Raw genomic sequence first — 13572 nt, 5'->3', positions numbered from 1 at the left:
GGAATATTGTAAGTTAGCATAAAATGAAGTTACAGGGATTTGGATTTGTAGAACATGAATCATTTGGTGTAAAAATCTGTACTCAAAAGGAATCGTTACTTTTACTGAGTAATATAAATAACATTTGAAGTACCTACGTGTCATGCAATTTTCTGTGTAATGTAAATAAGAATGACGTATGTATCATGCAATGCAGTCGCATAGTAGAATACTGCAATACTAAAATTGAGAGATTACTAACGGGTGTCCACCAGTCAGGTTGATCGGACAGTGTTGTTCCATCGTCAAAGCGCTGCGCCATTTGGATTTTAGTCATTGTTTCAATAACTTATTTCAATGAAGTACTTTAATCAAATGGTACTCACGAATGAAGTGTTCACACTGTACTCTTAAACATACAGTTCTATCCATGTTGTAGTCGGTACGCTATATTGTCAAATTCTTCCTCAGCTAAAACAGGATAGGGCCCATGTCTTTAGCTATACATTTGTCTGTAATAATACTATGTTTTCGCACATGTCACCAACTTAAAATATTATTTTGTGATAAATGTCTATTCAGGAATAATAAAATTAAGAGAAAAACGACGGACAAGGTAGAGTATACACCGGCCACTGAACGAATATTGTATACTTTTATTACTGCCAATGTGGCGCTATAAACCAATTTTGAACACTTTCATCACGGCCACAACATATTTAAGTTCTTATTGTACTATATTTATGCAATTATCACTACATTAACACATTTAATAAATCACAAAACATACACTGAACGAACTAAATGTAATTATTTTCTTCCTGGCATTACAATCCACTTCCACTTGAAGATAAAATTGTTACAACTGGAATAATTTTATTATTATGGAATTGAACATTTCATTTTGGTTCAATATATAGGATTATAAAGCTTGCATAGCAAATTCGTAAGTAATGAGAACGACGGGCGATGTGTACATATTTTAGAGCCAAAATCACGCTAATTCAATTATTTGACCTTCCAATAAAAATCGATTAATATATTTATTGAAAATTATTGCAATGAGTAACAGGTTTGGCAATACATGCAAACGAATTGATACTAAACGTGAGGAATGTTACTACAGGTGTGTAGTATTATGTAACAGGTTAGATTAGGTTTGATTAGGTGTGTAGTATTATTAATATGCTGGCGATACTGAAACCCACTGTCACATTAACGAAATATGGCCGTATTCTTCATTGACGCACGACGATTTTGTATATAAGTAAAGTACGTATTCAGGGCGGGTTGGTGAACATATAGCTCTCCCAGTGATCATATAAATTTCTATTAATCAATACTATAAATCCAAGGTATTTCCAATGTATTTTAGCAAGTTCTATAGTGGCTGGGACATAAGTAACCTTCATCAAAACGACGAAATTTTCTCTTGCAGGATTTGTAAGAACATTTTCATACATGACTGTCGTCAATGATTTCCGTCGTTCTACATCATAGTACACGATCATTAGCAATGTACAATAAACGTATCATGCTATCATCACACTCACAGCTGAATTCTGAACGAAACCTGTTATGAACTAGAGTAGCTCGCGGCGTCCGACCTGACTACACCGGGAACACAGTTCGACCAGTTTCGGCTGTTTCCGATCAGCCTAACTGGAGAACACCCGATATTTCTACGTACTATATATGAGGCGTTCAGAGCTAAAGTGGATCAAGTCACAATTTTTCATAAATTGAGTTTAATTCATTTTCTGATTATTTTAAGTTGGATATTTTCCGAGCAGTAATGGATCAAGTCTTAATTCCAAGTATTCGCCGGTAAGTGACACCAGTCACTTTTGGCTCAGATTATTTGTTCACGATGTTCTGAGCCATAGTGAATCAAGTCACCAAAGCGTTGCATCAATTAACATCACAATTGTTTATATTTTATAAATCTAGAATTTGAGAATGGAGCAATAAAATGATTGGATAATCCATTAGAGCAAGTTAAATTTAAATCCTATTATCTCAAAACTACGTCTCATGGATCCACTTTAGCTCTGAACACCTGATATATGCCAAGAATTACTCCAGAAGAAATCTCTACAACTTCTTTCAACTGCAATGTTTATCTCGTCGTTTTGGTATAACTAATGGGTTGGTTATGTACTGGTCTTAAAGTTAATGGGAAATTCTAAACAATGAGATGTGTTATTAAATGTTTCTCTCTTCGAATGGTCGCGAGTCCAGCTCTGAAGCGACTGGGTCCTGGTTAGATATCCAACATAGAGCTGAATATATATTTTCCAGCTATTGGGAAATGATCATTTGTGTCCCTTATCTTCTATTTGTGTCAAAATGCACAAACGTATCGAAATCTGCAACCTCCGGTAGAGCTAGTTCACCACCAGACAACTTCGTCACCATCATCATCAGAGGCAGCCTCCTCCAGTAAGACACCAGCTTTACGGAAACAGTTGTTGATTGTAGAGGATGACATCTGCTTCCAGGCAGCCGAAATAAATTCCATGGTTTGTACTAAGTTAATGGAGAGATTTTCATTTCCCCCATCAATTAGTGTTATTAAATGCTGAACCAGATTTTTTTTCTATAATGCACTTGCCCAAATCAAGCGGCCGTAGAACACTGGTACGAGAGATGAACAAATCTAACTGCCGCTCTCGCTCCCTGTGTTCGTTGCATTTGTCTGTCGAATCTCGTCTCGTAACTCTCATGCGCTTCGAGTCTTGCTCATCATTCTCGAAATAGCATTTGTTGGGCGTGGAAAGAATTCATAACTTTGAATAAAATACATCATTGAAATAAATAAAATTATAGGTGTTTAATTGATTCAAAAAGAGGAAACAAAACGGTATCAGTTATATCTAAATGTTCTGGTTCTATTATCAGATATTACCTATGGGTCTATAAATAGAGAAAAATTCTCAAGTAAATTTGCATTTCTAGAAACATAAAATATAACGTTAAAAAGCGTTAATATATATATATATATATATATATATATATATTTTTTTTTTTTTTTTACTTGAGATTGTACACTTGATCTCAAACATACGAAAAAAAATCCTAGCCCTTTAATAAGGGCCTAATAATTAAATAAAGATTTGGAAACGGATTAGTATACATTGAAAGGTAAAGATGATGTTTCAAATAAGCTAAATAGGCTACTTGATTGTTTATACATATGTAACAGTTGCCAAAATAGATGAAAGTTCGGTCTGGTATAGACAACTGTGGCAATTCAAGGTTGCTTGACGTTCGAGAGTTGACCACTCCCAATGTCTAGAAAGTTTGCTTGATTCACTCACAAGCAATCAACGACATTGGCAATATTGTCGTGCGGGTTTTCGGCTTTGAGGGCGCTGTTACTCTTGCGTTCTCGATCGTTGTTCAACTCTAACTGGTACAGTTAGGAGGGAAAAATTCCACTCGAAGATTTTCCAAAACTATTTGAGGTGAAGGTACTCAACATCGATCCATAAGAAGAAGGACCTTTTTCTGTTTCTTTTTCACTCTAATATCCAGTTCCATGTTCCATTAAAATCATAGTCAGCCAAAAATTTCTATTGGATTCATATTCTGCAGGTTTTGTTTTCACACCCTTAAAACACCTCTGATTCTTAGATTTTTCTAGTGTCAAAATTGGGGGGAAATTTGTGAGATCCATCTGCATTGGTGGCGAGAAGAACTGTTACGCGAATTTTACTTTTCTTTCCTCCATGCCAATGTGCGGAGCGTGAAGTCAAGACCAAGGCATGCACTATGCAATTACTTCAATTTCTCTCAAGAAAGTGAGCGTAGTTAGACATTATTTCTTGTTTTATTATTATTATTATTATTATTATTATTATTATTATTATTATACATAATAAAGTTATATTGTTTAACTTCCAAAACGTAATTCTGTGGACTTACCAGTATATTTACTCGTGTATGACAAATCCAGCCGCTGTTAATGTAGGCGCTGGTCTGTCCCGAGAATAGTACATTATGCAACGAGCCTATAATGATAGTAATTAAGACGCGAGTATGTTTGTTTATGAAACGAGCGCAAGCGAGTTTCATAATTTTCATACGAGCGTCTTAATTACCATTATAGGCCAGTTTCATACGACTTTTTATGCTCGACCATATTCCTAACTTGAAATTATTCAGAAGTATTCATTTTATTCACATCTGACTGAAGAGTGGAAGTGACCTTGTGCATAGCTCGTAAATTGTGAGATGTGCGCAGACGCGAAAGTATTGATTTTTTCCGAGGAACAATAATGTCATTGACGTTGATATAATCTAGAGAATAACATGAACCAATTTTGATATAACCTGGAAATTGATTTAGAATTGAAAAACGTGATGAAAAATTGAATTTATTTGAATATTATTTACAATTAACGCTAATTATTATAGTAACAGAACATAACCTTCTGCGACAGTATTGGATTTGCAGCCTCCGTGACGTTTCCCTCGTTGTCTTTTGATTGCATATCCGAGAATAATCGAAAACCTGAACTTTAATGAATAGGTGTACTTTAATGACATGCATTAAAGGACTGCTACCAGGTGTATAATTACATTTCGGCATGGTCGAGCAAGAAATATAATTTGCTTTTCCTCAAAGTTCATATGTCGGAAATGTTTTAATTTAAGTTTTTCGTCACACTGGCACATTTCGTTACAGTCACTCATTTTTACATTATATAAAACAACAAAATACAACTTCATCTTCTCACTGATCTAAACGAACCTTGAGCACTGCACATGTCACAAAATCAAGCTACACTGTAAGCTAAATTGTGAAAGGTATGGATCTTCGAATGGTAAGTAACAGTGTCGATTTTGCTTTTGTGCTGAAAAATATCACTGTCGGAATAACCATTGAAATAAACGGTCAAGCTGGCAGAAATCTGTGTGTCAGTTCTCCACTGCCGTATAGCATGCATCCTTACTCTCAGCTTTTATGGTACCCAAACTGACTGGAATTTCACCCTAACACACCCTTTCCCTGCTCGGCGCCTTTCTAAGATCTGCGAACGATAATACACCTCGAAGCTTTAGAAGGCATTTTTGTCAAACGCTGCATATAGGGTACATAATTACATGCAGTCTAACCTGTTAGATTTAAATTGAATACAGCAGTATTTAACATTTTCGCGGAAAATAGAACGAGAAAAATAAATTTAAATAAAATTGTAATAATAATAACAACGATAATAATTTGAATTACAAAAAGTGTGTTTTTTTTTTAAATAACAGGCCATGCTCCGAATATTCGTCACTCCTCCATGGCACAAGTCATCCTTTTCAGCCAATGTTTCACTAGGGAGAAGATTGTAGAATAGGTCGGTCTCGTCACAGTTGTACATGTTTTGAGGCTGATAATCGCTTATGATACTGGGTAGAATCTTTTCACTCCAATGTTGCACCGTAACGTCATCCACAGTTTTCAATTCGCCAGATATTGTTCTCCCTGTGATTTTATGACGATCTTTAAATCCTTGCAACCAACCTGATGAAGCCTTGAAATCAGCATTCATATTTACAGTTTTAACTAATCTATCGCCTTTGCTTTCAGCATGTCGTCACTGATATAGAGCTGCAGCCCGTTTTTGCTGGAACCATGTGAAAAGTCCTTTTTTCAAATCTACATATCTCTCTTCTTGCTGACGGCTGCGTTTTGTTGATTTTGCACCCAATTTTAAAAATTCATCCAAAATGGTGTTTCATTTACTGATGACTGACACAGTGTTGTATAAGCAATTCCTAAGACAGAAGCAATTTCAGTTTTTGTATTGTGTGGATTAACATCCACCTCTCTTATGAATTTTACTTTCTGATCTAGCGTATAACTACAGTGGTCTCTCTTAAGTTCGACAGAACAGAATTGAAAGTTCTGACCAATAAGGGTAGTGGGTGTGGCAGGTGAAATGAATACAAATTCTTATTGGTTACCCATCAACGAATAGAATACTGTACTTTCATTTCTTGCCCGCCCCGACACTTGTGTATGCGCTTCTAGTACCACAGTGGGTTTCGACATTTCCGTCCCACAAACGGCACAATTCTCAAATAGAAAAAGAAGAGTTCATTAATTTGAAATCAGTGATCAATATGGATGTCCTAATCAATAAAATATTCTGTTTTCCTCTAACAAAAGTATCACTACAAGACACAGGACCAATTTCCATTCAAATGGCAAACCCATTTCTTAGTGACCGTATAGGGGCGTGTCTAATTCTCCTACGTAAGCAGTCGAACTATAGGATGTCGAACTTAAATTCTGTCGAACTTAAGAGCTTCCACTGTATTTCATCTTCTGTTTCCATGGCTGATCGAAAGCAACTGAATGAAAGAACCACTGTACAACTGTAAAAACCATATACAGACAATTTTTATCCTGTATTTTTTACTTCTCGATTGTTCCCACGGAAAAAAAAAACTATCATATTCAAAACAACAGTGTCAGCAAACCGCTGTGTCTTTTGTTTCCGCGCCGAAAGCCGTCAGCTCTCAGAGATAATTTCTTTTAAAACAGCATATGCTTATTTTGCATAAGTCAATTGTATTTCACTGAAATTTTATATGTATAACAGCGAATTACATATAAATGCATTACGTATAAATAAGATTTAATTAACACGTTTTTAAATGTAATTTTTCCGGGACCTACAAAAATTATTTACGTATAAATATGAATTACGCAGAACAGAATTACCTATAAAGCAGGTTCAACTGTATTGTGAAAATTTATTTATTGTACCCCAAAATTCAAATCAAGTTGGGAAAATATGTCACGCCTGAGAAGTTTTCCGGATGTGGCTCAAAATTATTGAAGTAAGGAGCAGCATAAAAATAAGGCGATATTATATCTCTCAATCGCTTTCCTATGTACTGAATACATAGAATTCTCATATGTGTACATTTACTTAAGAAATTAAATGTTAATCAATCCTTGAAAAAATTGGAATATCCTACATTAAAGGGTCCATCATATCATAGATTTAGCGATTACGCTCACTTTGCATACGAAACAAAGTACGCATTTAATTTAAAGCTAACTACCTAAACTTTAAAGATAGAAACGTGAAAAATAGCATTAAGTATAAAATTAAAATGAGAAGGTAAATCCTTGCTAACGAAGTACTAAAGGCAATGAGAAAGATCAGGAACACCACGATATATATTGCAATAAGAATTTATAAAATAATGTACCACGAGAGTTAAATATCGGATGTTTTTGTGCCAAATAAGAATAATAAAAGTTTCTGATGTAAGAGATTTGAAAATACGAACTTAACAGGAACAATAAAAATATATTTCAGGTAGAACCTATATGAAATAAAACCAAAAAAAATCTAGACATAAAACAATAAAATATACTTGTAACAATAACAAGAAGCACGCTATATCCAAAGTGGCCATCATTCTTATAAAAGACGTAACATTCTGGTGATAATTATCCTATCACAAAATTTAGAATACGCAAAAGCAGGTAGCAAAATATTCTGCAAGCGTACGAAGTCTGAAGGACATGCTTTTAAAACCTGTATCATCTTGTCTAGACCTGTGGTTAATAAAAATTTTAAAACAGCGCTCACACAATTAAAATCATTGCCAAGAGCGTCACGCAGAGTTGGACGTAATGCATGTTGACGCCGAGCGCCAGTGAATTTAGAACAGTATAATAAAATGTTTTCCAGGGTAACGGGAACACGGCACGTGTCACACTCAGGCGGATTATCGCCACTGAGAGGAACGTGTGTTAGGCACAAGTGACCAATCTTCAGTCAGGTAAAGTGTCACTTCTTTACGTCGTTGTCACGGTTGTTGACGAATCCCATTTTTGAACAATATTCTTCATTCTATGTAATTTATTTCCCTCTTGTACAGACCATGCATTTTCCCAATGCTAATGTATACTTGTATACTATATCGCACACTATACAATTCCTATAATAATTTCTCTAAGCGTCTTGCCACCTCTCATGGAAGTATAGGCTTACCAGTGTGTCATTCAGAGAACGTCTCCGTCCGCAGCGACTGATTCCTTGTTTCCAGAAATCCGATGTAGCCTGAACTATACATAATTCCAACCTTGGAACACTGCACTGTGCAAAGAAACTTTATAGAAAATGCACCCCCCACCACACGCTTCCCGCCCTTGTACGAAGGAGGGAGTTGCAGTCTGAACTTAAACCCGTGCATATAGAAGCGTGTTCCACAGAAATAATACCTGCCCCATTAGACAACTGTAAAAATTGCAAGATAAAGTATGTTTCATGCATGTTCTCACGTAGTCTATTACGCCCTGGTCTTCGAAGACGACATTTAATATTCATCCTGTATACCGGGACCCATAGATAAATGGGTGGTATCTCGTGTATTAAGTGTACTAAGATTAAGGAGGCTATAATACGTTCTGTATCAACTTCGTTATGCGAACTGTGATGAGATCAAATATTCCCACGTGAAGGAATGGGACTGGGCGCTGATCTGAAGAATGTGTAGTTCTCGTAATTGTAATGGCAAGTCTGGTGGAAGTATTTTTTCTTTTCAATTTAGGTCTGAGACCTGTATTCCGCATCATTTACAGTAATGGAATCTAGTTTTCTCCTCATATTTGTAGGATTTTTCTGGCATTCTTCTGCATAGTTTGATCTTCATACCAAAGCTTATAGCTATTTTGGCGACTTTTTCTATTCAACAGTCCTTTATTTTCAACCCAAGTCGCGAGTACATAGAGTCTATTATAAATTCTACTGAAGATAGGTGTATTCTAACCACAGTATAGTTAATGAAATGAATATTGACCATACAGGACAAAATATTGTTTTTCACAGGATAACACATCCTTCATTGGATCTGTCACACAGGTAAGGTGGTTATGCTAATGATCTCTGTAACCCCCAATACTCAGGGATAATTCAGACCCGAGGTCTTTCTTCTCGACAAACAGAATAGTAGGTTCTTCATGAAAGATAAAAGTGCTGTAGTTCTGCATGTCCACTGCGAAATGCGATAAGCAGGCGTTTCCATTCTCCTCGAGTTAAGTCGGGAGGTGGTGTCTGCGTAGCAGCACAGTCTAGTGTATATATAGTCACGAAGCTCAATACGTAGTAAATATGCATCCATAGATAGTTGCTAACCACTAGGATCGCTAATATCGCCTCATTACAGACAATGCGAAATAGTACCGGCACAGTCTATTGTTCCTAGCACCCTCACAACTCAAGCTTCGTGACTATATATACTAGACTGTGGTGATAGCATCACATCCTTGAATGACAATGTGCAGTCCTCAGGCAGAGGTAATGGTTGTCACAATCTTAAATGTTCGTTCAGCGGTTTGAAATTATTGTTGAAATTATTGTTTTTTTGCTTATCATTTTATTGTGTATTGTTTATATTGTGTATACCACTGCCACCGGGTGCTTGCCCACTTGCAGTGTAAATAAATACATACATAATTAAATTTACAGGAAAACCGTCCACGCTAATAAAATACGCCAGAGGGATACATGATTCTTTATTAGATTTTCTAACGATATGGAGAAAAATCACGATCCTACTCGCATTAGTTACCGAATAGAAGTGTATTAAACATTTGGGACAGAAAATTCTGAGAAAACTATGAACTTTCCATCAATATGGTATTACACTTTTTTGTTGCATACAACACGAGCTATTCGGTCTGAAAATCTGCAGGGTTATTTCAGTTCCACCCTGTATAATGCACATATCACTTTTTTTTCCACATAGTCGTTTCAATGAATTTGTGAACGACTGTTATTTTAATTTTAGTCGCTTTCAAAGCTGATATCTTGGACACCTGCCCTTCGAACTAAATTTCTTAACGATTTCAATGCAGACTCTTCTAGTCTCTATCCTGTGTCATCGAGTTTCTTCTCAGCTATAAAGAAAGCGATTTGTGTGCCTTCTTTTTTATTTAAAGATACTTTGGCTTCTCTCACATTTTTCACTAAATTCTGAACTGTTGAATCAGATTGTTGTTGAACGCCAGAATATTTGTGTCAAAAGTATACCATGACACATTTCACACGATGAAAATTCACAATTCTAATTTGTACTGAATTGTCACGAACTAAAGTGAACTGTACTGAATGGAAGTTAGCTGTATATTAATGCTCTAGCCTTGCCTCCGTTCAGCCTGATTATCTGTCCGTATTATGTAACACAACCTTCTCACGCTCAATCCAAGAGAAGTGCACTGTATACCCTATAATTTCATTGTTGCACAAGGGCTATTTCGACGTCATTACAATATCCATCACAATGATCCGATAGCATCAGCGAATGCAATAAAAATCTGGATTTACCTCAGTGAAATCTGTTTCCTGGCGAACGCTCTGTTATTGTAATACGGGATAACTAGGCTATTTCTTCTGCGTGTTTGGAAAGTGAAGTCTCTCCTGACACATGTGGATAGTCCAAGAACTTTCGGCTGGAAATAGTTACAATTATAATAGAATTATGAACTTAGTTATAATAGCAAGAAAGTTTGAGATGGGACTGAAGTCCACACCGTGACGCTACAATTATTCTTCATAAAGCGGGAGGAAGCTATTTTCAGAGCACAACCAGAAATTTCAATTAATTTGTAGTTCTCATCACGTAAGGAATAAATTATGTGATAAAACTACACAAAAATGTTACCGATACCTAAAAGCAATAAAATCAGTAACGCAACGAAAACTAAGTTTAAAAGTTCTTCATTTAAACAAGTCTGAGACACATCAAAATTCAGTTATAAATGTACGCTGGAGGACTGCATCGGCATCATAATGATGTGGTATTGTGAGTTTTAACTCTTAATAGGGATATTACTTGGCTGAATGCTCTCTCATATTGATACCTTCGACCCTTCTCCCATTCCCAGAAGTTGGCATCATAGGAACGAAAATATCTTGTAGAAAATGCAGTTCATCGTTCCTTAAGATGGAAACAGTAAGGTATTCCGAAACTTTGGACACACATTGGTATAAAGAAGATTATAAGTACTCAAGAACCATATAACTTAACCAACACGGAATTCTAATATCTACGCAACTGGAAAATCAGTTTCCGCCCTTCGAATTTATTTGTTTGCTTTTTATTTTATTTTATTTTTTTTAATAAAGTAGCGCTGCACTCGAGATCACAAAAATACAGAATGGAAGTTCTCAATTGTGTGCAGTGTAATAAAGTATGACTCAAATTACCTGCCCACGAAACAGAGTTACTTATTGTTCGAGCATTAGCATCTATCCTGCGCATTATCGTGCAACAATATTATTTTGCTCACCACTCCCTTTCCACGCCGCGAACGCGTTTATAACTCATAAGCGGATTATGTCACTTCCACCGCCAAGCTGGGCACCACGCAAGTCGCCTTCGCTTTGTGTATGTATACATTCAGGTGAGCGAGAGAGAGGATTCGAGATTGGACATCAGAGAATAGCAGAGAGACGAATTTAGAAAAAGGTATGCAACAAAATGCCCATTTAAGAAATAGGAACAAGAAGTGAATTTGAAAAAGAGCAACAGTTTCGTGAAAGAAAGAGAGGCGAGAGAGATGTGAAAGATTAAAAGTGAGAAATTTGAGTGAGAGATGGAGCGAAAAACAAAAACATTAAGAGTGAATGAAAGTCACAAGTTTCAGGAAGAGAGAGAAATTTAGAAATGTCATCAAGGGTAATGATATCAATTGAGAAGATATAAATTTGTATAAGAGATTAACGGAAAGCGACGAATTTGTGACACAAAATAGGAGATTTTAAAAAATCTTAGAAAAAAATTAGACAAATTTTGAAACTAGAATGACACAGAGACTATGAGTTTTGATGATAGTATGGGAAACAACAAAAGTGAAACTTGAGTAAAGAATAGGATGAAGCAATATATTCACATGGTACGAAGCGAGAGAATAATAAAATTATAATATGACACATGCATGAGAGATTAACACCCTGGAAAATATTCCAGTGAGAGAAAGAGAAACAATGGGACACTGGATTACGAAATTAAGAAAGAATGGAAAAAGGGGTAAGTAGACAAAGAAAATTTGGATTTTGATTAACGGGCTCAGACACAGAGTAAAAATATTGAGAAGAAAATGAAAAATAGTGAAACTCTCTAAGTGAAATTTGAATCCCAAAAGGAGAAACAGTAATGAATTTTAAGGCAAACAGTAATAATCATAGACTGAGAGACAGTGAAGTATTTAAGAAAACTAGAAAAAAAATTATAATTCAGAAACATTAAGAAATTTAATGGGTCAGTTATATTGAGTACTTTTGTATGAATGAGATAATGGATAAATCCGAACGAGCGAGAAACAGAAATGTAAACGATTAAGAGAATTTTATAAATTTTAACGCGTGAGACGCACTGAGAAAGTTGAACAAATGTGAAACAATGAAGAATTTTAACGAGTGAGGGACAGTGCAAAAGTGAACAAGTGAGAAAGAGTGGAACATTTGAATGAGAGAAAGTGAAAATTTTAAGAAAACAAAGTGAGTAATTTGAATAAATGAGAGAGAGTTTGAATGAGTGAGAGGCAGTAAAAATTTGAACGAGAACGAGAAATTTTAAAGAATGAGAAGATGTGAAAGATGTGTACAGGGGGAAAAACCGCAAAATATTTGTATGAGTGAGACGCAGAAAAAGAATTGAATAGGTGACAGACAACGAGAAAACTGAATGGGTGAAACACAGTCATAAATTGAATGAATGAGATCCAATAATATATTATTTCAATGGGCAGGAGAAGTAAGAAATTTGAATGAGTGGAAAAACAGTGAGAAATTTAGAAAGAAAGAGAGAGAGCGAGAGAGAAGGGGTGGAATTTTGCATAGGTTAGAGGGAAAGGTTTGAATGTGTGAGAGAAAGTGAGAAGTTCGAATGTGGATGACAGTGAAAAGAGTGAACGAGTAGGAAAGAGTGAAAAGTTTGAATAAAAGAGAGGTAGCGATATGTTTTAATAAGTGAGAGGTAGTGAGAAATTTGAATGAGTGGAAGGCACTGAGAAGGTTTTTGAATGAGAGGGAAACAGTGAGAAATTTGAATGAGAGGGAAAGTGAGAAGTTTGGATGAGTGGGAGACAGTGAAAGTTTCAATGTATAAGCGAACGTGAGTAGTTTGAATGAGTAACACAAAGTGAGATGTTTGGATGACGGAGGCAGTGAGAAGTTTGAATGAGTGAGACAGTAAAAAGTTTGAAAGAGTAAAAGAGCGAGACAGTGAAGAGTTTTAATGTGTGAAGATAATGTAAAATTAGAGTGAGAGAGAGAGAGAAATTTGAAGAATTGAGAAATAGTTACATATTTTAATTAATGAGAAACAGTGATATATTTGTATGAGAGATTCAGTTAGAAATATGAATGAACTAGAGACAGAGATAAGCTTGAATGAGTCAGAGACAGAAAATTCTGAAAAAGGAAGAGACACTTATAAATGAGTGGCAAGACAGTTCATACGTTTGAATGGGTGAGAGGGAGTGAAAGGCTTGAATGAGCGATAGGCAGTGAAAAATTTGTATGAGTGAAAGACGGTGATAAGTTTGAATAAGTAAGCAACAGCGAGAAA

This window comes from Periplaneta americana, chromosome 9 (genome assembly GCF_040183065.1).
Source record: "Periplaneta americana isolate PAMFEO1 chromosome 9, P.americana_PAMFEO1_priV1, whole genome shotgun sequence".
NCBI lineage: Eukaryota > Metazoa > Arthropoda > Insecta > Blattodea > Blattidae > Periplaneta > Periplaneta americana.
This window is presented reverse-complemented; position numbering follows the sequence as displayed.